This window comes from Rana temporaria, chromosome 13 (assembly GCF_905171775.1).
Source record: "Rana temporaria chromosome 13, aRanTem1.1, whole genome shotgun sequence".
NCBI lineage: Eukaryota > Metazoa > Chordata > Amphibia > Anura > Ranidae > Rana > Rana temporaria.
Window position 1 is genome coordinate 69,576,965 of NC_053501.1, and position 24,725 is coordinate 69,601,689.

General features: G+C 44.9%; 1 protein-coding gene across 4 annotated transcripts in view; it reads left to right on the plus strand.

Moving 5' to 3' along the window:
• LOC120920285 (serine/threonine-protein kinase PAK 6-like) overlaps positions 1-24,725 on the plus strand; it is a 169,447-nt gene that overhangs the window by 90,199 nt on the left and 54,523 nt on the right. For 2 of the 4 annotated variants that reach the window (XM_040332274.1, XM_040332275.1), the window contains exon 2: positions 1,178-1,293. The exons of 1 other annotated variant lie outside the window; for it this stretch is intronic. The gene's annotated coding sequence lies outside the window, so the exon portion shown is untranslated. Of the gene's footprint in view, positions 1-1,177; positions 1,294-10,078; positions 10,200-24,725 lie in introns of those variants that run through there. One more of the 4 variants, XM_040332273.1, reaches the window with a different exon arrangement.

Below are 24,725 nucleotides of genomic sequence, written 5' to 3' on the forward strand. Positions count from 1 at the left end.
GGGGAAAAAAGGACGCCAATTTGGTTTGGGAGCCACGTCGCACGACCGCGCAATTGTCTGTTAAAGCGACGCAGTGCCGAATTGTAAAAACCCCTTGGGTCATGTAGCAGCATGTTGGTCCGGTCCTTAAGTGGTTAAAGTGGTTGTAAAAGCAGAAGTTTTTTTTTCTTTCTTAATACATTATATGCATTAAAGGTGTTGTAAACCCATGCATCCTATGAATTAAGATGAAAAAACACCTTGTGGTGTCCGGCCCCCCAGCCCACGTTTTAATTACCTGACTCCCCCCCCCCCATTTCTGTGGGCGTGATCCCGCGCCGTTATCCCCACGGCTTCTCTGCTCTTCATTGGATAGATTGATAGCAGGGCAGCCATTGGCTCCTGCTGCTGTCAATCAAATCCAATGACGTGGCCAGACACTCTGCGGCTATGGATGCCGAGTGTATGACACTGGAGCGTGCCCCGCAAGGTAACCCCCTTGGGAGTGAGCTTCCCAGAGGGGGTTATCTATTGCTGGGAGAAGCCGCGAGAGCCGCCGTGGGACCCCAGAACAGGAGAATCGGGGCCACTCTGTGCAAAACAAACTGCACAGTGGAGGTAAGTATGACATGTTTGTTGTTTTTTTTTTTATTGGAACCCATAGTATCACTTTAAGAAAAAAAGCCTTCTGTGTTCAACAGCCCCCCTAATTCTTACCTGAGCCCTTCTCGATCCAGAGATGTTGCATGAGTCCCTCGGCCATCCGGGACTCTCCCCCCTGATTGGCTGAGACAGCAGCGGCGCCATTGGCTTTAGCTGCTGTCAGTTAGCCAATCAGGAGAGAGAGGGGATGGAGCTGGGCCGTGGCTCTTTGTCTGAATGGACACAGGGAGCTGTGACTTGGCTCGGGTGCCTCCACAGCAAGCTGCTTGCTGTAGGGGCACTCAACAGGAGGGAGGAGCCATGAGCACTGAAGAGGGACCAGAGAAGAGGAGGATCTGGGCTGCTCTGTGCAAAACCACTGCACAGGGCAGGCAAGTATAACGTTATTTTTAAAGAAAAAAAAATAGACTTTATCACTTTAAGTGTACATTAATTAGATTGCTATTAATTACAATCCAAATTTGGGAAACAACTAATATTGCAAAAAGTATTAAGTGTATAGTAAGGCTTACTAAATCATTTTTCTCTGCTATAGATTTATGAAATGCAATGCAGTGCCATCTGATGATGAAACCTCCCGCCATCAACAAAGTGCCTTGACTGAAAACCTGAATTCACCAGCTGGGAAGTGATTTCTAATCTTAGGAGCAGGTAGTGTGACAACTCCCAGTTCACAAAGCTAAGCGTTGTGTAAATGTGATTTAATACATGATCCATGCAAGTGGGTGATTATTACCATGGTTTTGCTTTGATACATGATTGAGAAGTCCCTAAAAAGCTGAAAGCACATCAGATAACCACATTGCCTGTAACCTAGAAAGAAACGTTTTAAGCAATAGTCGGCAAGGTTTCACAAAAGATTTAAGTTGTCAGACAAATCTGATTTATTTTTTTGAGGAAGTAAATAAAAACTTAAAGGAGTGGCTGTGCATATATTCTACTTGGATTTTGCAAAAGCATTTGAAATAAATTCCCACACGCAGCTAATGTGTAAGGTAAAGTCTACAGGCTTAGAAACTTCATTCCAAAACTGGCTAAAAGACCGAATTCAGAGAGTAGTGATTGATGATTTATACTCTAAATGGTCTAAAGTCGGGGGGTCAGCAACCCGTTGATCGTGGACTACCTGTCAACCGCGGGTAGGTGACAAGTGGAACGGGTCTGCGCCGACAACCCCCACCTTCTCTACCTGCCTCCCTTGCATCACATTCGGTCCTCCTCTTTTTCCCTTCCCCATCTCTGCCTCCGCTGCTGTCATCAGTGAACAGCGGGGAGCGAGAGGCAGCACAATTCAGAACGGAGTGCAAGGGGAGGAGCTGGCCAAGTTACATTTTCAAGTTAATCCGCAGGTGATTGGTTGCTAGGTCCTAAACAACCAATCACCAGCTTGTTAATATGTTAATATATTAGTAATGGCGGCGATCGGTGATTTCTATCGTGACTGCGACATTATGGTGGACACATCGGACACTTTTGACACTATTTTGGGACCATTGTCATTTATATAGCAATCGGTGCTATAAAAATGCACTGATTACTGTGTAAATGACATTGGCAGGGAAGGGGTTAAACACTAGGGGGCGAGGAAGGGGTTAAGTGTGCCCTAGGGAGTGATTCTAACTGTGGGAGGGCTGAGATACAAGTGACATGACAGTGATCACTGCTCCCGTTGACAGGGAGCAGTAGATCACTATCCTGTCACTAGGTAGAACAGGGAAATGCCTTGTTTACATAGGCACCCCCCCAGTCTGCCTCTCTGTGACACGATTGCGGGACACCGGTGGACAACCCGTCAGCGGGACCCACGGGCACGGTCACAGAGCTTGCGGCGGGCGCCCACATGGCAGATTATTCAAAGCAACGTACAGGTATGTTGCTTTGCCCAGCCGAGGCATTCTGCCAGGGTCTCCATCGGGGGTACAGCCTATACACCTGTAAGGGGCCCCGGCGTCCCTAGGGGCCCGAGAGGGGGCTGCTTCTTTGGCCGCTTTCCCTGCATATTCTCTGAGGACCGGCGCTGCAGTGAAGCTCTCTGACAGATGTCAGCTGACCTATCGTAACAACACACCTAGCTAATGGAGTCCAGGCTCTTCCATTCTGACCAGGGGTAGACTGGGGACCCAGGGTAAGTGGGGGGTATATTTGCCACTGTGGGGACAGCAGCAGTGTCATTACTTCTAAATACTTACTCTGCGCTGAGGTATATGTATTTAGAATCTCCACAGCTCCTTTCTGCCCCCCCATGTCTCCTGCACTGTGAGATCTGACTCAACCCCCCTCCCTTCGATCACCAGTGCTGAGGGGGCGGAGCGCATGGGATGAGGACATGGGATGGAGGAGGAAGGAGTACATGGGATGGGGGAGAAGGGACTGGAAGAGGAGAACATGGGATGGAGGAGATGGGACTGGAGAAGGAAGAGGACATGGGATGGAGGAGATGGGACTGGAGAAGGAGGAGGACATGGGATGGGACTGGAGAAGGGACTGGAAGAGGAGAACATGGGATGGAGGAGATGGGACTGGAGAAGGAAGAGAATATGGGATGGAGGAGATGGGACTGGAGAAGGAAGAGGACATGGGATGGAGGAGGAGGACATGGGATGGGGAGAATGGACTGAAAGAGGAAGAGGAGCACATGGGATGGAGGAGAACATGGGATGGAGGATATGGGAGTGGAGGTGGAAGAGGACATGGGGTGGAGGATATATTGGGTTGTAAGAGTATTAAAATAAGTGGGTGTACTAAAGGAGTTGGTGGGATGGCCAGTGGGTGGATTTGGTGGGACAGATAGTGGGTGGGCCTTGAGGAATGTTTGTGATCAGGCCCAGGGGAGCCCAGACCTAAAGATGTGTAAGGGGCCCAAAATTTCTGATGGCTGCCCTGCATTCTGCCAACGTATGTCGTTAGATGGTCGACAAGTGGTTAGAGAAATATTGTAATGGAATGACGATTTGTAAAATTTTCTGTAAAAGTAGCTACATAGCCCGTATAGAGGGATATTCAAACTTTTTATTGGATTGTACTGGATTTTTGCTTTCTTTTGCATGGAAGTGAGTCATGTGGAACGGGTAATACAAGTCTACACAAAATCCTGGATCCGGTCTTCTCCCTGTTAAACGAGAAGGACCTGAGTCACTTCAAATTTATGTTTACTCTGTGAGGAGTCAGCATTTTATCCAGTCATCAAACTGGGTCATCCACATGTATAATGCTGAATTCCATAGCCTCCAAGTGAGTCATGGAACGGTGTGACACAGACGTAGAATATCCAGCAGGATGGTACACGTGGGATCAGTAGAGCTGTTAACAGTCCTAATAGGTTTCTGTTATGTGCAGTGTTTATAAAAACCTGTGAATCTGACACCAGTACACATTACTTGTTCCAGTTAATTGTTCTTTATACCTGCTGCAGAGGAATGTGACCCTGTCTGATCTTCAGACACTAATTACAGCAATGTGCACCGAAAACTAAAGGCAGTAGACTTTGATTGAAATTGGTACAGTGGGGAATGTTAACATTTTTATTAAATAACTTCGATAATTCATATACATTTAAAGTAATTGTAAAACTAATTTTTATTTTATTTTTATAAAAAAGATATTCTACTTGCTCTGTGCAATGGTTTTGCACAGAGCACCCTGAAACTTCTCTTCTGGGATCCCCCGCCAGCGCTCTTCACTCCTGCAGAGAATGCATTAAAGCGGTAGTAAACCTCAAAAAAAAACATTGGACCCCTGCAGAATAATTTTATAATGTGCTAGCATGCACTGTATACTAGCACATTATGGCAGACTTACCTTAAAACAAAGCCCTCCAGCACCGCATTGTCACCACTGCCAGGGACTCCATCTTCACTGTGGCTTCCTTCTGGATTTGTGGGCTTCGATCGTTTGAATGGCCGAGTTGTGATGATGTCATTCCCGCACATGGGAGTCATGGCCGTGGCACAGCTCTCTCACTGGACAGCATGCCATACATTGAGAGAGCAGAATATTGAAATGTCTTTCCCCTTAGAATGGAAAGATTTTCATAGTAATTTCTCTTGGGCATAAAGTAACAGGGAAACCTCTGAATAAGACAGGGATGAAAACATTAACCAGGATTTTAACCATTACAGGCATACCCCACTTTTAAGTACACAATGGGACCAGAGCATGTATGTAAAACGAAAATGTACTTAAAGTTAAACAATGCCTTTTTTCACTTCTAGGGTGTAGTGGGGGGGTCAGGGGCTGTAGTGAGGGTGTCAGGAGCTGTAGTTGAGGTCTCAGGGGCTGTAGTGGGGGTGTCTGGGGCACACTGGAACAGGGCGGGCTATGCTCTTGAAGCTTCAGCTCCTTCTTCTGCGGCTACAAAATGTCTGTACAGTACTTGTAAGGCACTTTACATACACTCACGAGTAAGGACATACCCCCGAGTGTATGTAAAGTGAGTGTACTTAAAGCGGTGGTTCACCCTCCATAACAACTTTTTAGCATAAAATGAGGCATGAGGCTTTATTTTTTTATCCCCGTACTCACTGTGCACTTTTAGAGACAAGATTACGACTCCCCGCAGGGAATGGGCGTTCCTATGGAGAGGGAAGGTGATTGACGTCCGGCTCTGGCACGTCACGCTCCCCGAAGACAGCCGGAACAGGTCTCGGCTCTTCACGGCGCTATACGGCGCCTGCGCACAGACTATGCGCAGGCGCCGTGAAGCGCCAAGTCCTATTTCGGCTATTTCCGGAGAAGCGTGACGTGCCAGAGCCGGCCGTCAATCATCTTCCCTCTCCATAGGAACGCCCATTCCCCGCTGGGAGTCGTAATCTTGTCTCTACGATTGCACAGTGAGTACGGGGATAAAAAAAATAAAGACAGGCATACTGTAGCTCGCGCTACTATGCCTCATTTTATGCTAGAGGAAAAAAAAAAAAATATTTTTTATTAATAGGGTGAACCCCCGCTTTAAAGCGGGGTATGCCTGTACTTACTGTATCCAAAGCTTAAAAAAAAGTTTACTTCTGCGGTTTTTAGTTTTTTCACTATAAACAAAAATAGAGCGACAATTTTGAAAAAAATATATATTTTGTACTTTTTGCTATAATAAATATCCCCCAAAAATATATAAAAAAAAACAATTTTTTTCCTCAGTTTAGTCCAAAACGTATTCTTCTACATATTTTTCGTAAAAAAAAATCGCAATAAGCGTTTATTGTATTGATTGGTTTGCGCAAAAGTTATAGCATTTACAAAATAGGGGATAGTTTTATGGCATTTTTATTAATATTTTTTTTTACTAGTAATGGCGGCGATCAGCGATTTTTATCTGTACTGTGAGGACACTTTTGACACATTTTTGGGACCATTGGCATTTTTATAGCAATCAGTGCTATAAAAATGTATTGATTGCTATAAAAAGGCAGTCTGTAATAGAAGAGTAATATATGCCTATTACAAGGCTAGTACTGTAATGCGGTATAAAATTTATTGGACATCAAAAGTACAAAAAATGGCACAAACGCATAGACCAGGTCAGTCAGCTAACCAATGGAGGGGGAACCCCAGCCCCTGACCCCCCTATCCTACCCAAACAACTCCCCCACTCAGAAAACCCTCCATCCCACTCCAGTGTCCCAAAAGAGGACCCTATCACCTAATTTCCCCTCAAAACCTCGTCCTCCCCTCCACCGGCTAGTGGGATCCTCCAAAAACACGAAGGGGGCGAATAGCCAATATATATATATGCCACTCTTGATGCTGATGACTTTGATCTTTGCCCTTCGCTCCTTAGCAAAGCTACCACTTCAGAAGAATCTTCAGCATCCAACACTTGTTGCTGGTCTGTATCCCAGTGGTTGGAATTTCACTCTCTCAATCAACATTGACTATTTCTAAGCCTATGCTGCTAACATAAGTAAATATGATATACTTTGCTCTAAAGTTACTTCCTGGCTTCCATGCCCAGGCAAATTATGTCATACATCCAGGAGTCTTCTAGAGGGGAGGAGGGGCTTTCTCAGCTAAGCACACCCTCCTGCCTGCATGCCTGATCTAAGGGCAGATGGATTCCAGTAAGTTGTTTTTTTGAAGCACATGATTAGAGCCAGAGGCTCTAATAGGCTTCAAAAATGAATGGGCTTGGGGCGCAGAGCATTGCGTTCCGATCCCACCCAGTTGTGTGACGATAGCGAATGCATTTTTGCTATTTTCACACTAAATCTTCTGCCCACCAATCAGCAAGCAGGTGTGAGACCTGTTTTCTGATGGGCCAAAACGTCGGGCCCATCAGAGCAAGCCCGTCACCCTGGAGCTGCTGCCCAGACCCCGCACCCGCTAGCCTGGAGCTGCTGCCTGGACGCCGCACCCGCTAGCCTGGAGCTGCTGCCCAGACCCTGCACCTGCTAGCCTGGAGCTGCTGCCTGGACGCCGCACCCGCTAGCCTGGAGCTGCTGCCCAGACCCCGCACCCGTCACCCTGAAGGCTGCTGCCTGGACGTTGCACCCGCTAGCCTGGAGCTGCTGCCCAGACCCCGCAAGCCTGGAACTGCTGCCCGGACCCCGCACCCGCTAGCCTGGAGCTGCTGCCCGGACCCCGCACCCGCTAGCCTGGAGCTGCTGCCTGGACCCCGCACCCGCTAGCCTGGAGCTGCTGCCTGGACCCCGCACCCGCTAGCCTGGAGCTGCTGCCTGGACCCCGCACCCGCTAGCCTGGAGCTGCTGCCTGGACCCCGCACCCGCTAGCCTGGAGTTGCTGCCCGGACCTTGCACCCGCTAGCCTGGAGCTGCTGCCCAGACCTCGCACACGCTAGCCTGGAGCTGCTGCCCAGACCTCGCACCCGCTAGCCTGGAGCTGCCACCCAGCACCCGCTAGCCTGGAGCCACTGCTCGGACCCCGCACCCACTGGCCTGGAGCCGCTGCCCAGACCCGGCACCAGCTAGCCTTGAGCCGCTGCCCGCACCCCGCCGCGCTAGATGACACCCCCCATCTGAATCTATTTATCCAGGTAAGTGCCAGACCAACCAGCAGACACTATTTGTTAGTGGCGCACTGCCGGTTGTGGTTGTTTGCCGCCCCCCGAACAAAGAACCCTCCAGCTGCCACTGTTCAGCTCTGATGTGTGAGTTAAAGAAATTCATTTTTGCATAGTGCATAGGTATTTTCGGATACTACTTGGCCTTACCCCAGCATGGAGGCAACACTCAGATTCTAAGGCAGTGTAACCCTGAGGGCAGCAAAGCATCCAGCCATATGAGAATATGCAGTTGTAATATCCGTGTAAAAGTGCAATCCATCGAAAAGAACACCTTGTGGTCTCCCTGATATATTGGGAGAAATTGGATAATTTTGCTCCACTGGACTCAACAATGCACCAACACATTCACCTACTACCTGCCCTGGTTCTGAGCACTGCACATTTGGAAAACGCTGTGGACTTTACTTTTTACATATTTTTTTGCATGTTTGGATTATTTTTTTTTTTTTTAATTTTGCACTTTCAATGCGTTTTTGCACAATTGCATGAAGATATTTATTTTTATTGTTTATATTGGACTCATTTTGCACATCCAGTGCCGTTTGCTGAATTTAGTTTCAATGTATGGATGCACCTGATTAGCACTTATTTAATTGATCTGGAATTTTGCACCTTTAATGCGTTTTTGCACAATTGCATGAAGATATATATATATATATATATATATATATATATATATATATATATATATATATTTGTTTACATTGGACTTATTTTGCACATCCAGTGCCGTTTGCTTGAATTTATTTTCAATGCATGGATGCACCTGATTAGCACTTATTACCTATCATGCACCTTAGTGTTGCACATTTTTGATGTTGTATTTTGTCATGCACTTAGTGCACGGAAATTGCATGGGATTTTTTATTCTGGGATTTTAGATTATTTATTTACTATTTTTTTTCTTAGGCCCTGTACAAACGGTCGGGAATCCGTCAGGAAAAAAACTTTGGTTTTCCTGACGGGATTCCTGACAAGCTTGTCTTGCAAAGCCGTGCATACAGACGGCCATTCAAAAGAACCGCCGTTCTTTTGAATGGCAAGAACGCAGTGACGTCATCGACTACGACAAGCCGGCGCTCGTCACATTCAACGCCGTCGCCGCCATCTTGCTACATCCCACACTAAACTTGTATGCTACCGAGCATGCGTCAAACTCTTATCGATCATGTGTGGGTTTACAGGTAAGCATACAGACGAACGTTTTTCTCGGCAGGAAACACTCTGCCGGGTAACCCGACGAGAAAATTGAGAGCAGGGTTCTCTATTTTCCCATCTGGATTCTCGGCTGTTTTCATGACAGGAAAACTGCTGGGGAGCATACACACGGCTGGGATTCCCGGCCAAATGCTCTCCTGGTGTGTACGAGGCTTTATATTTATTTTAATAAAATTTCAATACATAGATATTTTTTATGAAATTATGATTTGTGTACACATTGCCTTTTAAAGTCCATGTTTCATCTTTCTCTTGAGAAATATACTTGGCCTTCCATCGATCTTCAATCTCTATTTTCAGTTTTTTTAAGCCCTTTAGTAAAGAAGAAAAGACAACTGTCACTGCCCCTACCTATGACTGGTCTTCACAGCAAGGAGCATTGGAAGGGCGGACGCATGTCAACAAACACACAGAATAACCAAGTTCAACTTACCAACCAATCAGCAACCAACCAAATTCACCTGTCTAACAGTGCGTTAAAAACAGGGGTTTAGTTGCACGCATTTGCAAATACATGCGTAAGCTGCAGGCCCCGTCAAGGCTCCCTGTGTACTGCAGTCCTAACCTTTACGTACCATCATACCAGAATAAAGACTGTTTCAGGGCATATATGTAAAATAGGAAATATTTATATTTCAAATATATTCAGAGGATCTAGTAGAGTGAGATATCCCTATCGAAAATCCAAGTTCTACCTGACTGCTGCAATCATTACAAAGCCAGATCATCCTGACCTGTTCTCCTCCATAGCGTGGAAGAAAGACATTATTAATGAATGCAGTGCAGTGGAGTGGCACCTTCATTATGACATTGTTGGGTCCAGGAAAGACAGGTTATTGTGGGAAAAATCCTGTTACCGGCGTAGCAGGTGATTAATCCTACTGATGTCCAACTGAGATCTCTGTTTGGGGCAGGGATTTTAATACAGATTTTAAGCTATCTCCTAAATCTCATCTACTTAGAGGCCATTCCACAAAGGATCAGTCATGTTTGTCATAAATATTTGTCTTTTACCTATAGGGCTTTGTTTTCAATGACTATGCAATGACCTTCCAGCCATGCCACTGATCCTCTAAGACTGCATTGTAGACAGTCATACATCTTCAAGGTTTTTCTACCTGTGTCAGATAGGCCCCACCCTGTAATCAAACTCCCAGCCAGGTAAGAAAAAAAAAAAAAAAAGATTGTACAAACATGTCAAGTTTCCTCTCTCCTCCCCGCTCTCCCGCGCTCTTTCCCTCCTCTATTCTTGTCTTTCCAAACTTTCCTTCCAGTGTGTGGGATTATTTCACGTGAGTGATCAGGCATAGGCTACGCTGTCCAGGTAAGCGTTTTACTCCCAGTCTGTGCAAGCTGATTTCAGCCTTGTAGGCATTTTATGTTGTATAGGTAAATATTGCTGGACTCTGCAACATATATCCTGTCTGTTCAGTACAAAGAGCTCAAGCTTAGTACGAGTGGAAATCCCAGAACTTGTGCTAGAGGCAAAGGCTGGTTGTGTGCGCTCTAACACTGACTACTTTATGTTGTAATTTGTATTTCTTTTTTTTTAACTACTACTCTACGTAGTTATTGTTCTAGTCTACATTGTATAAAGTCAATGCCTACTATGTACATAAATCCCTACAATCTGTGTGATATTGGATGTACAGAGGTCAGGGTGAGGATCTCCTGCTCAGTATGGGTAGAGGTCTTGTGGTTGGTGTTGGAGGCAAAGGCATGCTGTGTGACCATTTATATTAAATGTTTTTTTCTTTTTTTCTTTTCTTACCTGATATTTTTATTATGTACGTATTTTCCATACATAAGACACGACACTTGTTTTAAAGGGGTTGTAAAGGTAAAACATTTTTTCCCTAAATAGCTTCCTTTACCTTAGTGCAGTCCTCCACTTACCTCATACTTCCATTTTGCTTTTAAATGTCCTTATTTCTTCTGAGAAATCCTCACTTCCTGTTCTTCTGTCTGTAACTACACACAGTAATGCGAGGCTTTCTCCCTGGTGTGGAGAAAGCCTCTTGGGGGGGGGGCAAGCAGGAGTGTCAGGACACCCACTAACACACAGCTCCTTTCTCTATCTGCAAAGTAGAGTGTGTCCTGACACTCCTGCTCGCCCCCTCCCCCCTCAAGAGGCTTTCTCCACACCAGGGAGAAAGCCTCACATTACTGTGTGGAGTTACAGACAGAAGAACAGGAAGTGAGGATTTCTCAGAAGAAATAAGGACATTTAAAAGCAAAATCGAAGGATGAGGTAAGTGAAGGAGGACTGCACTAAGGTAAAGGAAGCTATTTCAGGGGAATAAATTACCTTTACAAACCCTTTAATGTATGCATTTGTATACATTTTTTGAAACCTTTTTAAATTGACCAAGTAATATTAACTCTTTCATGACATACGTTTCACACCTTTACTACATGGTGATCATGTTTCCCTGAGCTACTTTGTCCTGAATAGTTCAATATTGTATAGCACGTACACAGTGAAAGTGGGAAAAACAGGATACCGCGCTAATGGTAAGCAAAAAAGCTGCAACTAAACAGTGAGATATAAATGTAGAAGTAGTGCTGCGCTGTGCATAAATAAGTGATAAAGTGCAGATGTGCTCACGTGACAGGTACACTTGAAAGGCAATACGTGAATAGTCAAAATAGCAACAATAAAATATGAATATTCAGCTGCAACAGTATAAACGATGGACTAATAAAATGTCCAAATACTGTGAAAAGTGTACCACAAAATAGATGTGAGAATAAGACTCATAAAATTTTTAAAATGGCATCATCATGTGACATATGCTACCATAAATAGATAAATTCACACTTAAATTCCATAAAATTGAAAAAAAACAAAAACGCAGTGCAGATAATGTCCATAAGGTGCAAGCTGGATGGATGGCTGTGTGCACAGTGATCAGGGTGAAGGTGCTAGTAGTCGATCTCTGGTATGGAGTGCTACTGATAGATGGTTACTGGTTCTCTGTGCAACTTAGGGTATAGGTGTCCCCTTACCTTACCGCTGTAAGGTCACAACGTATGAGTGTGTCTTTTAATCTCCTGGTGGCTCCTGACGTCTCAGGCTCCACTGGTATGTATCTTTACTTTGGCATCAAAGTCCCCTTTAAGTGTCCCTGGTGTGTCTATCAGATATCCTCACATTGGGGCATAGGGGGATGCAACGATAATATAAACAGGTACTCACAATGTGAAGTATCAAACGGGGATATCAAAAACGAGTCGCAAACTCGTCCAATATCACTTCCGGTGCCCTGCGTTCCCGCACGTGTTTCATTAGTCACTTAACTTCATCAGGGTGGAGTGCCCTGGGTCTCCAGGCAACTGCCCTTGGTGTAGGTTTATGAGTGTAATTACACTGTTCCCCATCTTCTGTTAACATCCGCCTGGGGAAAAAGCAGCTTAATTTTACTTCACGGTGCATTTAGGGTTGAAAATATATTTATTGATAGTGTAACAATACAAAAAAACAACGTCCAGTGTTACATACTAGTGACAATCGTAAGCGAACATGTGTATTGAGTCAGCCCATTGGCTATTGCCCGCAGCATAACTCCTATCGTCATACAGTAACAATTAACATCGACGACTGTCACTTGGAGTAAAGAACGACTCCAGTCAGGGGAGCCCCGTTGTCCACAGTAAGATAGTATACAAAAAAATTTCAGAAAGCAAAAAAGGGAATGTAGCGCTCACCCCCGAAGGAGCCGCTGAAAAGTTAGGGATCGGCGTATTAAGTTACCAAGTTCTCTTGTCTAGGGGTATAACTTGTGAGTGTGGATAATGAGCAAATGTCCAGACAACAGCGTGGATTTTCCAATGCTTTATTCCATGGCTGACATAGCCAACATCAACCTAGCACACAGTAGAGAAAGGGTTGATGAGCAAGAGGGAACTGTGGTATCAGGCCTTGGATATCAAAGCATGGATAGCAAGCCTGCTCTCAGTACAAATAGCTCAAACGTCGCCACTCCCGCCGAGGTGGGTAAAGTGTCCCCGGACAGGTAGTTAACTTTAGCCTGGCAGTCGGTGGGTCACTTGCAAATAAGGTTACTGGGAGGAAACAGGGCCTCTGGACAGGCCTGATAGGTATTTGAAAATGGTTAAAGATTAGGATTGACGAATCCTCCCAGTAAGCACAATTTAGGGTCACACATGGACAGTTGCAATGTACCTGTCATGTGGCGTGGTGATCGGATCCCCGATGGTACGTCCCAACCTCGCAGACAACCTCTGTATCTAGGTTCTCCCGAGCAGACAACTCATCGTACAGGTCCCAGCTTAGGATCTGGAACCCAGGAAGCCGCTGGGATCCCTCTCAGCATCAAGGTGAGACTCTGCCTGGTATGCAGCTCCGGTCAGGCGAGCCTCGATGGCGGGGCCCATTGATGCGCGCACCCTGAAGGTGGATGCCGCACCTGGACTCGGGCCCCGCATAGCACATCTACTTATATACCCCCCGCCAGCATGCCCAAAAGAGTGAAAAACTCTTCTGATTGGCTGCTGGGGAAAGAGAGGTCCATCAGAACCCCTCTAGCGCCAACTGTCGTCCAGGGGTGACCACACACCCCTGGCACGCAGACTGACCTAGGAGGCAGTCCCAAACTGGCAACAGCACAAACTAAACATCTGTGAGTGGGAGCAACTTAAATCTCCCACTCCACTTACTTTAGCGTAGCGCCCCACTAACTAAAAAAAAAAGGGGGGGCGCTACAGGAAGAAAGTAGGGGGGAGTGACCCAAGGTTGGGCGAGAGTTGAAGAAAAAGGGGAAAAAGAAGGAAAAAGAAAAAAAACAGGAGAGAAATGAAAGAAAGATAGTCGAAGGAGATACTTCAAGGTGCATTTATCAGGCATTTGAGATCATTTTGAGACACTTCTTAGATCATTCACGGTTCAACGGGTACATTTGACCTGCAGTTGATCTCCTCCTTAGCTGCATCAACCTTCATCAAGCTGCCTTTACATTCTTCTATTGGGAGAAGAAAAATTTTGATGCAACCAAAAGATTCTTGACACAGACCATATTAATGTGACATATGTTGGAGACAAGTAGGTAGATTCAGTAAGGCCTCGTACACACGGACGGACTGTCCGATGAAAACGGTCCGCCGGACCGTTTTCATCGGACATGTCTGCTCGGAGATTTCTGTCTGATGGTTGTACACATCATCAAACAGAAATCTGCGCGGACACGATACGTGGTGATGTGGCCGCGACGATGACGCGGCGACGTGCGCGGCCCTGGAAGGTCGATGCTTCCACGCATGCTTTGAATCACTTCGACGCATGCAAGGGCTTTCGGCCGAGCGGACATGTACGGTGAGTCTGTACAGACGACCGAAGATGTCCGACGGACAGGCTTCCAGCGGACATGTTTCTTAGCATGCTAAGAAACATTTGTTCGCTGGAAACCTGTCCGATCTGCGGACCAGTTTCAGCAGACATGTTCGGTCGTGTGTACGGGGCCTAAGAGTTAGGCCGACTTATCAGTAGATAAGTCGACCTAACTCAGAATCTACGCCGACCTATGTTTAAGCGTATGCTCAAACAGAGATATTTTTTAGTCGTTTGCGTAAGTCGTTCGCGAATCGGGATTTACGTCGTTTACGTCCACGTCAAAATCAATAGGCCCGTGCGGCGTACTTGGCCGCAATGCACACTGGGAAATGTAGGCGCCCGGCCCATGCGCAGTTTAGAAAAAACGTAAAAAACGTGAGGTCAAGCCTCATTAGCATTAAACACGCCCCCCCCCCCCCAGCACATTTGAATTAGGCGCCCTTACGCCCACTGATTTAGGCTACGCCGTCGTAACTTAGCAGGCAAGTACATTGAGAATCATGTACTTGCCTAGCTAACTTACGGCGGCGTAGCCTAAACACACTAAGCTACGCCGCCGTAACTGTAGGCACTTCTCTCTGAATCTACCTAAAGTTTTCCATACAACACAAGAAGGGTACATTAGATCTGTTGACAAGTAGAAAGGCCAAGGCAATACAGTATATAAGAGAGGGTAACAAATACTGTATTTTTTTATGTTCTGAAAACATATTTCTATGCTTTCCTTCACTTAATGTGCCCAATATATTACCTTTTTTATAATATCATGTGCCGTTTTATTTTTAAGTACCACGGGCCAGATTCACAAAAGAGATACGACGGCGTATCTCCTGATACGCCGTCGTATCTCTGAGATACAATTGTCGTATCTATGCGCCTGATTCATACAATCAGGTTACGCATAGATAGCCTAAGAACCGACAGGTGTAAGTTACTTACACCGTCGGATCTTAGGCTGCAATTCTAGGCCGGCCGCTAGGTGGCGATTCCATTGCGGTCGGCGTAGAATATGCAAATGACTAGTTACGCCGATTCACGAATGTACACTTTGCCCATCGCTGTAAATTTATGTAGTTTCCGTAGAGATACGCGGCGTAAAACTAAACCTGCCCTCCTAGGTGGTCTAGCCAATGTTAAGTATGGCCGTCGCTCCCACGTCGAAATTTAAAATTTCACATCGTTTGCGTAAGTCGTCCGTGAATGGCGCTGGACGCCATTTACGTTAACGTCGAAACCAATGACGTCCTTGCGACGTCATTTAGCGTAATGCACGTCGGGGAATTTTAGGGACGGAGCATGCGCAGTACGTTCGGCGCGGGAACGCGCCTAATTTAAATTGTCCCCGCCCCATTTGAATTAGGCGGGCTTGCGCCGGGCGGATTTACGCTACGCCACCGCAAGTTTACAGGCAAGTGCTTTGTGAATCAAGCACTTACGCTGAAAACTTGCGGCGGTGTAACGTACATGTAATACGTTACGCCGCCGCAGCGTAGGGCGATTCTACATGAATCTGGCCCCACATGTTTAAAATTGTTATATATTCAGAGTATACAATTGGTGCCTTAGAGCTCTCTCTTAGGCCTCGTACACACGACCGGATCTATCCGCTGGGATTGATCCGCGGATCAGTTCCAGCGGACAAATCCGGTCGTCTGTACGGCCTAGCGGATATTTATCCGCGGAGATTCGTCTGGCCGATCGATTTCAAGCGGATAGAAATTTCTTAGCATGCTAAGAAATCTATCCGCTTGAATCGTGTCCAGCGGATTGATCCGGTCGTCTGTACAGACTCACCAGATCCATCCGTCCGCTCCCCTCCCTCGCATGCGTCGTAATGATTCGACGCATGCGTGGAAGAACTTACCTTCCAGCGTCGCGCACGTCGCCGCGGCGACGGCGCGACACGTCACCGCGGATGTATTCCGCGCGGATTTTGATCCGATGGTGTATACAAGCCATCGGATCAAAATCCGGAGGAGGAATCTCCGCTGGAAACGGTCCGGCGAACCGTTTCCAGCGGAGATCCCCTCGTTTGTACGGGGCCTAAAAGTTTCAAGGTCTTCATTTCTTCTTTAACGAGAGTGCCAGCAGTAGGCTGTGTGGTTGGATCGCCTCCAGGCAGAACCTGAGTTTTCTACACAGTATTTCAATGCTGTATTTTTAGGCTCAGGGATTTGGCACATTGTATTGTATAATTTCAAAATGATTAGATATGTGAAAGTACAGTTTTCATCATGATGATCTTGTTCTTCGTTATCATTACTAGGTTAAGCATTTAAGTTTTAACGGTAACATTTGGGGTAGGTCCAGGTTAGGGTTCAGTTTGTGTTGGGTAAAGAAGTTGGTTTCAGTTAACGCTCAGAAGTAATTTTTTATGGGTTACAGTAGAGTTCGGTTAAGCTTTATTAATAGGTTTAGGCAACTGCTTAGGTTAAGGGTCAGGGATTCAGGATTTTTAGTAATTTTGGTATTTTAAGAATGGAAAATTGTTTTTGTTGCAATAACCCAGTTTTTCCACATGGTTTTTATATGTTGGATTATCTGGCCCTAAAAGGACTGGCATCAGAAAATACACCTGATTTTTTATTTATTTTTGCCACAAAATGATGTACTGCTTGACGCTGGTGCTGGAATGCACTACATCTAATGCCCTGTAAACACGATCAGAATTTCCAAAGGGATAAAATCTGGTGGAATTTTCCGTCAGAATTTCGTTTAGCCCTGGTTCACACTGGGTACGATTTGGAACGATTTGAGATGCGATTTGACATGTCAAATCGCATCTCAAATCGGCGGCATTTGCCGGCAATTGTCGGCAATGGCACTGTCCTAATCGGTGCGACGCCGCATCTGCGATTTCAAAAAATAGTTCCTGTACTACTTTTTGCGATTTCGGGCCGCGATTTACATTAAATTGCGGCCGAAATCGCGGTAAAATTGCGCCTTTTACCGCGATTTTGAATTCGCAGCAGTGTGAACCTAGGCTGAAGCTGTCTTGCATACACACTGTCAGACCAAATTCTGAGCATCCAAAACGCGGTGACGTAAAACACTTCGACGAGCCGAGAAAAATTAAGTTCAATGCTTCCGAGCATGCGTCGACTTGATTCTGAGCATGTATGTTTTTTTCCTGCGTCAGAGTACCACACAGACGATTGGAATTTCCGATAGGATTTTTTTTCCATATAAAAAAAAAAAACATGTTCTATTTCTAAACTCCGACGGAAAAAAAGTCTGATGGGGCCCACACACGGTCAGAATATCCGATGAAAAAATTCCGGCCATCTGAAATTCTGATCGTGTGTACAAGGCATTAGACAGCTGCAAGTTCCCAGTGCTAATGCATGCATGCTTGCTACACCAGGAATTCCCAACAGCTTAAAAGAATAGGTTGGTATAGTTGAAGAACCAGCATGACTACTTAAGAAGTTAAACCACATTTACCTCTATTCCTAATTAGTCACTAAGGGGTCATTATTATATTAGGCACTGCGACTTGTGTGCAGGAATTAAAGATGGGTGGACTTACCTTCATTTCTGTAACGTCAACCAAATGAGTGATAAAACAAATGCAATGACTTGGCTGTAGCCAGCAATATATAGTCATGCATTGCTATGTTTACAGTACTGCAAATGAGGTGCATTGATTTACATCTCATTACTTATGAACGTGTTATGTCTGAGAAGTACTATATTGTGTTAAGACAATAAATCCTATTAATATTGCCTCTTTGCATTTACGGAAGGATCAAAAACTGAAATATATTTCATGTGTAGCCCTCTATTGTGGGGGTTATGAGAAATGACTCTCTCCAAACAGGATAATGCGCTAAACCTAGATAAATAGGAGAACCAGAACTTTCTCTAAGTGGAAGAGTGGGCTTGATAATAATGTTGATGGTGCCTCCACTCAGTACATTACCTCTGTGAGGGGATTCCCTTCCTGGGAAATTAACCAGTATTCTAGTCAAAGTAATTGAGTAACTACTGCAACCTTCATATAACATTATCCACAAGTATATAGATGCCCACCAGTATGGAAATATAGCAAGCTTTATATTCAAAAAGATTCTTCATAATATATGCATCCAAAGTACAAACCGGTATTATCAGCAAAGTGCCCAATAGGAGCCCTAGTTGTGCACATTTACCTGGGTATATATATAGTTCTCAATAGAAATACCTCCAGGTGAATGTTGCAGCAAAGTTTAGTTGCAGGGGCCCCTAAGGATGATCACAATGAGGCGGCTGTCTTTGTGTCGGAGACTTGAAGACAAAACCATTGGTAATGGGAAGATCCTCCAACTGTTGTCCAACCAGCCTAGAATTCAGCTTATCGCAGGCAGAAACTGTGGTTTGGCACTGGAGCCTCCAAGAGACAGGAAATGCGTATACATTATTATACATAACACTTTAACATTAGCAGCTAAGAGTATACGGCGTCAGATCCCTACACATCCAAAGTGTATGTCAATGTATAAACTTTTTTTTGTTTTGGAGCAGTGAGGGATTAGAACCCTTGTCGTGTTTTTGCTGATATCATAAGAGTGATTTCTCTCACTTCCTGTCCCACTGAGAACCATTTTACCTGATAGGAAGTGAGAGAAAATCTGCAAAATCTGAAAATCTGCAACAGGAACACATACAGACATAATAAGAAATCTTACATGGGTTCTAGCCTTCCCATACTCTAGTAAAGAAAAAGCATTCTTTGTTTCTCTGTTGTGTTGTTAAAGAGCTCCCTTCACATCCTATATTAAATGTTAGAAGGACAGGAAGCAAGGGTACATTTTCTCTAAAGAAGCCCTAGATGGCAGTAAAAACCTCAGCTTTGCCTTGACTTATAGTTTAAACCAGGGGTCTCCAAACTGAGGTCTGAGGGCCAGATGTGGCCCTTAGCCAGCGTCTATCTGGCCCTTTGGGCACTATTCCTTCCACTGACGCCAACAATGGGGCACTCTTTCTTTCACTGATACCAATGATGGGATACTATTCCTCCTACTACCCCTCCAATTGACCACCAATCCTGAGGCCATATTTATTCTCACTGATGCCGACGTTCTTTGCCCCTGCTGGCCACAATCCGGCCCTCCTAAAGTCTAAAGGACAAACTGGCCCTTTGTTTAAAATGTTTGGAGACCCCTGGTTTAAACCATAACTAAGCCAGCGTAAACTGTGGGCGCTATATATATCCTGTATTATAATAATAATAATAATAATAATAATAACTAACCCAAAAACAAAAATGTTTTATATGATGTAGTTAACCAATCACTGGATGTAGTGGCTGCATCTGTTTTCTTTTTCCTTTTTAAGCTTTTATCTGCCAGTAACACCCCTTTTCTTGTCTTAGGGTGGCTACATTCACTCCTCCACTGCATCTGTGGAAGAACAATGGAGTGACCCTTGGATAACAGCATTGCCAATCACTGGAGAGGGTAGTGTTAGACGGACTAGTAGATTTAGATGCACTTTTAAATAACAATTTAAAGTTGAACTCCAGCTAATACTTATGAAGCAGTCGCTTTTGGGATGACGTTTTTTTTTTTATAAATGAATAAAAACTGACCATCGTAACCACCTCTGTCCGTGTTAAATGGTTTGCGATTTTTGCTGGACAGCTTGGTCTAATAAAGGAAGTGGAAAAACAGACTTGCATAGTTGGGTTGAAAAAAAAAAAAAACTAGTCCATCTAGTTCAATCAATACTGGCTGGATCACTAGGTAATAAACTAGGTTATAGGGGGACTCATCAAAACATACTGCTGTGTCAATGCCAGTGATGGACTGTATCACATATGTCATTATTTATTTTGGCTAGAATTACGCTTTAATGACTACAGCTCACAGAAGCAGGATGGCACTACAGGAAGGCGTCTGTTCCTGTTGGAGGCCAAAACTTGGCCAAGTATATTTTATTTCTTCCAGACAGTACATCTAACATTAAAGGCAGATGATAGTAATGAGGTATGGAATGCTGTCGGTATTACTGATTATTTTCTCTTTAGTACTCTTACCAGCAGCTGTAGATTTGTTCAAGAGGTTACTGGGGGTTTCTTAAATTCTGGCTGATCTCCTACTTAATGGTGCCCTCATAATTGTGGGGCCAACACTGATTGGCAGAGCCAGCTGCAGGACACCAATGATATTTTTAGATGTTTGTCTGTAAGGCTGGCATTTTGACTACCACTGTAAGGGGGCATTTTACCACTGACCCACAAGACCTGGAATAATTTCAAGGGTTCCTCTGGAGGTTAGAAAGGTTTAGAATGGCTGGTATAAAGCATTCATTGGGATAAAACCTTGTGTGTAGATGCTCCTCATGATATCTATTGATGTTCACGCAGCACGTTTATTTGACTGATGTTGCACTGACAGAACATGTTGAAAGAATCGTGGTATGGAATGTTTCCCTCTTATTAATGCAGTCGGGGAAAGGCAGCCCTGCAGTCATATCATTTTTGTCAAAACAAACAGTGCAAGTTGGAAAATGTTAACTCCAGTATCACTGTCCAAAAAGCCTGTCCTTTCAACTTCTGGAGGCCGATGTCGGCTGCTTGGGTCAGTAGTAATGCAAGGGTTTGTGCTCCATCTCTCTGCTGTTTTCTTCAGCAAGAAGATGGTGATAATTATAATTCATTCCCCAATTCCATTGTCTGGGCATGAGGCAATGGGAGAGATCTGGAATAAACAATGCAGACATTTATAAATGTTTCTGTACTTTTACATGGCATTTTTATCCAAAGGAGTACAGATGTTGGAAGGTTAAAACGTATGTTTATCCCCCCCCCCCCCAAAATAATAATAATGGATCTTGCTCCTTTTAAAGCATGTTATATAACCCAGTGCTTGTCCTGTGTCATTTGGACCCCTGTAACACCTAAAAAAAAAAAAAAAATACTGTCAGTTTCTCCCCTCCCCTATGTAAACTGACCACGGTAATCAAGGCTGCTGAGCCCTGACACCGTGGTCAGTTTGCGTGTCTCCGTCAGCCACAGCCCTGCTGTCTTTCCTCTCTGCTCTTGTGTCCTCCTCCCCCCCACCCCTCCCTGCCTGTCGTCTCCTGTGTCAGGGCACACCCCCGCCCCCCAGCTGCTGCAATCACATAATTGACTGTATATAATCTACTCTGTCTTATAAGGATATTTCCCCCTGTGTGTGTGCTGTATAAAAAAAAAAGCTGTATATACCGTATCTGTGAGCGCTGATCACTGGTCACGTGATGCATCAGTTCTCTTCTCCTCCCCTCCAGGCTGACGTCGGCGGGGGGGAATCTCAACCCCTCCTGCGGCATCTGTGAGACGGCGGAGAGCAGAGATGCAGCGCATCACATGACCGCTGATAAGCGCTCAGAGATGAGGTGTATATATGGCTGCTGCTTCTTATTTCAGCACACACACAGGGGTCATATCACTAAAAGACAGAGCGGATTATATAAAGTAAATCATGTGGGTTAACAAACCCTTTAAGTGATTGAGGGGTGGTAATTTAGGCTTAAGGAGAATTATCCCCTGACAGTATTATTTGCGGGAACAGAATTTTCACTATGTAACCCTTTCTTTCTTTCTTTCGTTGTCACAATACATGTATATAAAATTTAAGTTGTTCGGCTAACACAAGCACACCTACAAATGCCTTTAAAGGGGTTGTAAAGGATTTGTTTTTCCCTAAATAGCTTCCTTTACCTTAGTGCAGTCCTCATTCACTTACCTCATCATTCCATTTTGCTTTTAAATGTCCTTATTTTTTCTGAGAAATCCTCACTTCCTGTTCTTCTGTCTGTAACTACACACAGTAATGCGAGGCTTTCTCCCTGGTGTGGAAAAAGCCTCTTGAGGGGGGAGGGGCGAGCAGGCAAGTCAGGACACTCTCTACTTTGCAGATAAAGAAAGGAGCTGTGTGTTAGTGAGCGTCCTGACACTCCTGCCCCCTCCCCCCTCAAGAGGCTTGAGGGGGGAGGGAAGAAAGCCTCACATTACGGTGGTTAGTTACAGACAGAAGAACAGGAAGTGAGGATTTCTCAGAAGAAATAAGGATATTTAAAAGCAAAATTGAAGGATGAGGTAAGTGAAGGAGGACTGCACTAAGGTAAAGGAAGCTATTTATGGGAAAAAATGTTTCCATTACAACCCCTTTAATACCTTAAAGCGGAAGTTCAATAGTTTGTTCAACTTTCCATCTATTAAATCTTCTGCCCTTGTTTTAACTTTGGATAGTAAAACATTTTTTCTCTGCCAGTAAATACCTTATACAGCCCACTTCCTGCTTCTTGTCTGGTCATTAGCCTAGACTTATGACATCATGCACAGCTCTCTCTCACTCTCGTCAGAGTTTGCAGGGGGGGGTGAGTCACAAGAGGGCCAATGAAAGCTGCAGGGCTGGAGGTGTGTGTCTGTGTAAATCCAAGAAATGAACAGGCAGCAGCTTCAGCTGCCCACAGTTAAAACGGTCGCAGCCAGACTCCATGGATGGAGATTTCTGCAGCACATTTGGCAAGTACAGGATCACAGTATATATAAAATAATATGCAAAGTGGTTGGAGGGCAGCTTCAGAATGACAAAGATGTTTTTATTACAGATTATGTGAGCAGACTGCAGTTCCTCTTTAACAGCATTTTATAAAGCTGTATCATTCAGACATTTAAAGTAGAACTAAAGGCAAATCTTCTCTTTTCCCGTTTTGGATAGAACAAGGGAAGGCCATAACATATCTTTTTTTCTAATCTGTGTACCATTGAAGAGATTTTCCATCACTTCCTGTCCCATAGCCAAAACAGAAAGTTAGAGGAAATGTCTTCAAAGTGAGGGAATCCCTAGTTGTCACCAGAACTAGTGTCCTCATTGGAGGATTTCCCCTCTATTACTAGTCAGAGTTCTACCCAAAATGTAGGATTTTCTTTCACTTTGAGATAATGGTAAAAATGACAAATGGGGTGAATTTTCCTAATCAGGGAACAGACAGCACTAAAAAAATGATTCCTCTCTCCTCCATCAACAAGAAAACACAAGTATTGCCTTTAGTTCGATTTAAAGCACAGGAAGTGAGTTCTATTTTTTTTTAACCACTTAAGACCCGGACCAAAATGCAGCTAAAAGACCTTGCCCCTTTTTGCGATTCGGCACTGCGTCGCTTTAACTGACAATTGTGCGGTCGTGCGACGTGGCTCCCAAACAAAATTGGCGTCCTTATTTTCCCCACAAATAGAGCTTTCTTTTGGTGGTATTTGATCACCTCTGTGGTTTATTTTTTGCGCTATAAACAAAAATAGAGCGACAATTTTGAAAAAAATTCAATATTTTAAACTTTTTGCTATAATAAATATCCCCCAAAAATATATAAAAAAAACGTTTTTTTCCTCAGTTTAGGCCGATACGTATTCTTCTACCTATTTTTGGTAAAAAAAATCGCAATACGCATTTATCGGTTGGTTTGCGCAAAATTTATAGCGTTTACAAAATAGGAGATAGTTTTATTGCATTTTTAAAAAAAAAAATGTTACTACTAATGGCGGCGATCAGTGATTTTTTTCGTGACTGCGACATCATGGCGGACACTTCGGACAATTTTGACTCATTTTTGGGACCATTGTCATTTTCACAGCAAAAAATGCATTTAAAATGCATTGTTTATTGTGGAAATGACAATTGCAGTTTGGGAGTTAACCACAGGGGGCGCTGATGGGGTTATGTGTGACCTGAAGTGTGTTTACAACTGTAGAGGGGTGTGGCTGTAGGTGTGACGTCATCGATTGTGTCCCCCTATAGTGTCCCCCTATAGTGCCGCCACAGTGAAGAACGGGGAAGCGTGTTTACACACGGCTCTCCCCGTTCTTCAGCTCCGGGGACCGATCACGGGACTCCAGCGGCGATCGGGTCCGCGAGTCCCACGGTCCCGGAGCTTCAGACCGGGTTGCGGGAGGGCACCGTGGGCACGCGCCCGTGACCGGGTACTACTACAGGATGTACCTGTACGTACATGTGCCCAGCCATGCCATTCTGCCGACGTATATGTGCAGGAGGTGGTTCTTAAGTGGTTAAGTTGGATACTAACATTTAGGCCCCGTACACACGACCGAGGAACTCGGCGTGCCAAACACATCGAGTTCCTCGTCGAGTTCAGTGTGGAAGCCGCAGAGGAGCTCGGCGGGCCGACTTTCCTCATTGAACAACGAGGAAATAGAGAACATGTTCTCTTTTCGGCCCGACGAGTTCCTTGACGGGTTCCTCGCTGAAAACTGTACACACGACCGAGTTTCTCGCCAGAATCCAGCTCCGACCGAGTTTCTGGCTGAATTCTGCCGAGAAACTAGGTCGTGTGTACGGGGCCTTATAGGTAAAGTGGATCCAGGGAACATCCAATTGCCTCTCGGGGGATCAGGAAGGATTTTTTTCCCCTGCTGGAGCATTTTTATGGATCAAATGTGGGTATAGGATTGTATGATTGTTTTGTGTCCATCCCCCCCCCCCCCCAGTGCCGATCCTGACCTCCGTGTGGCCCTAA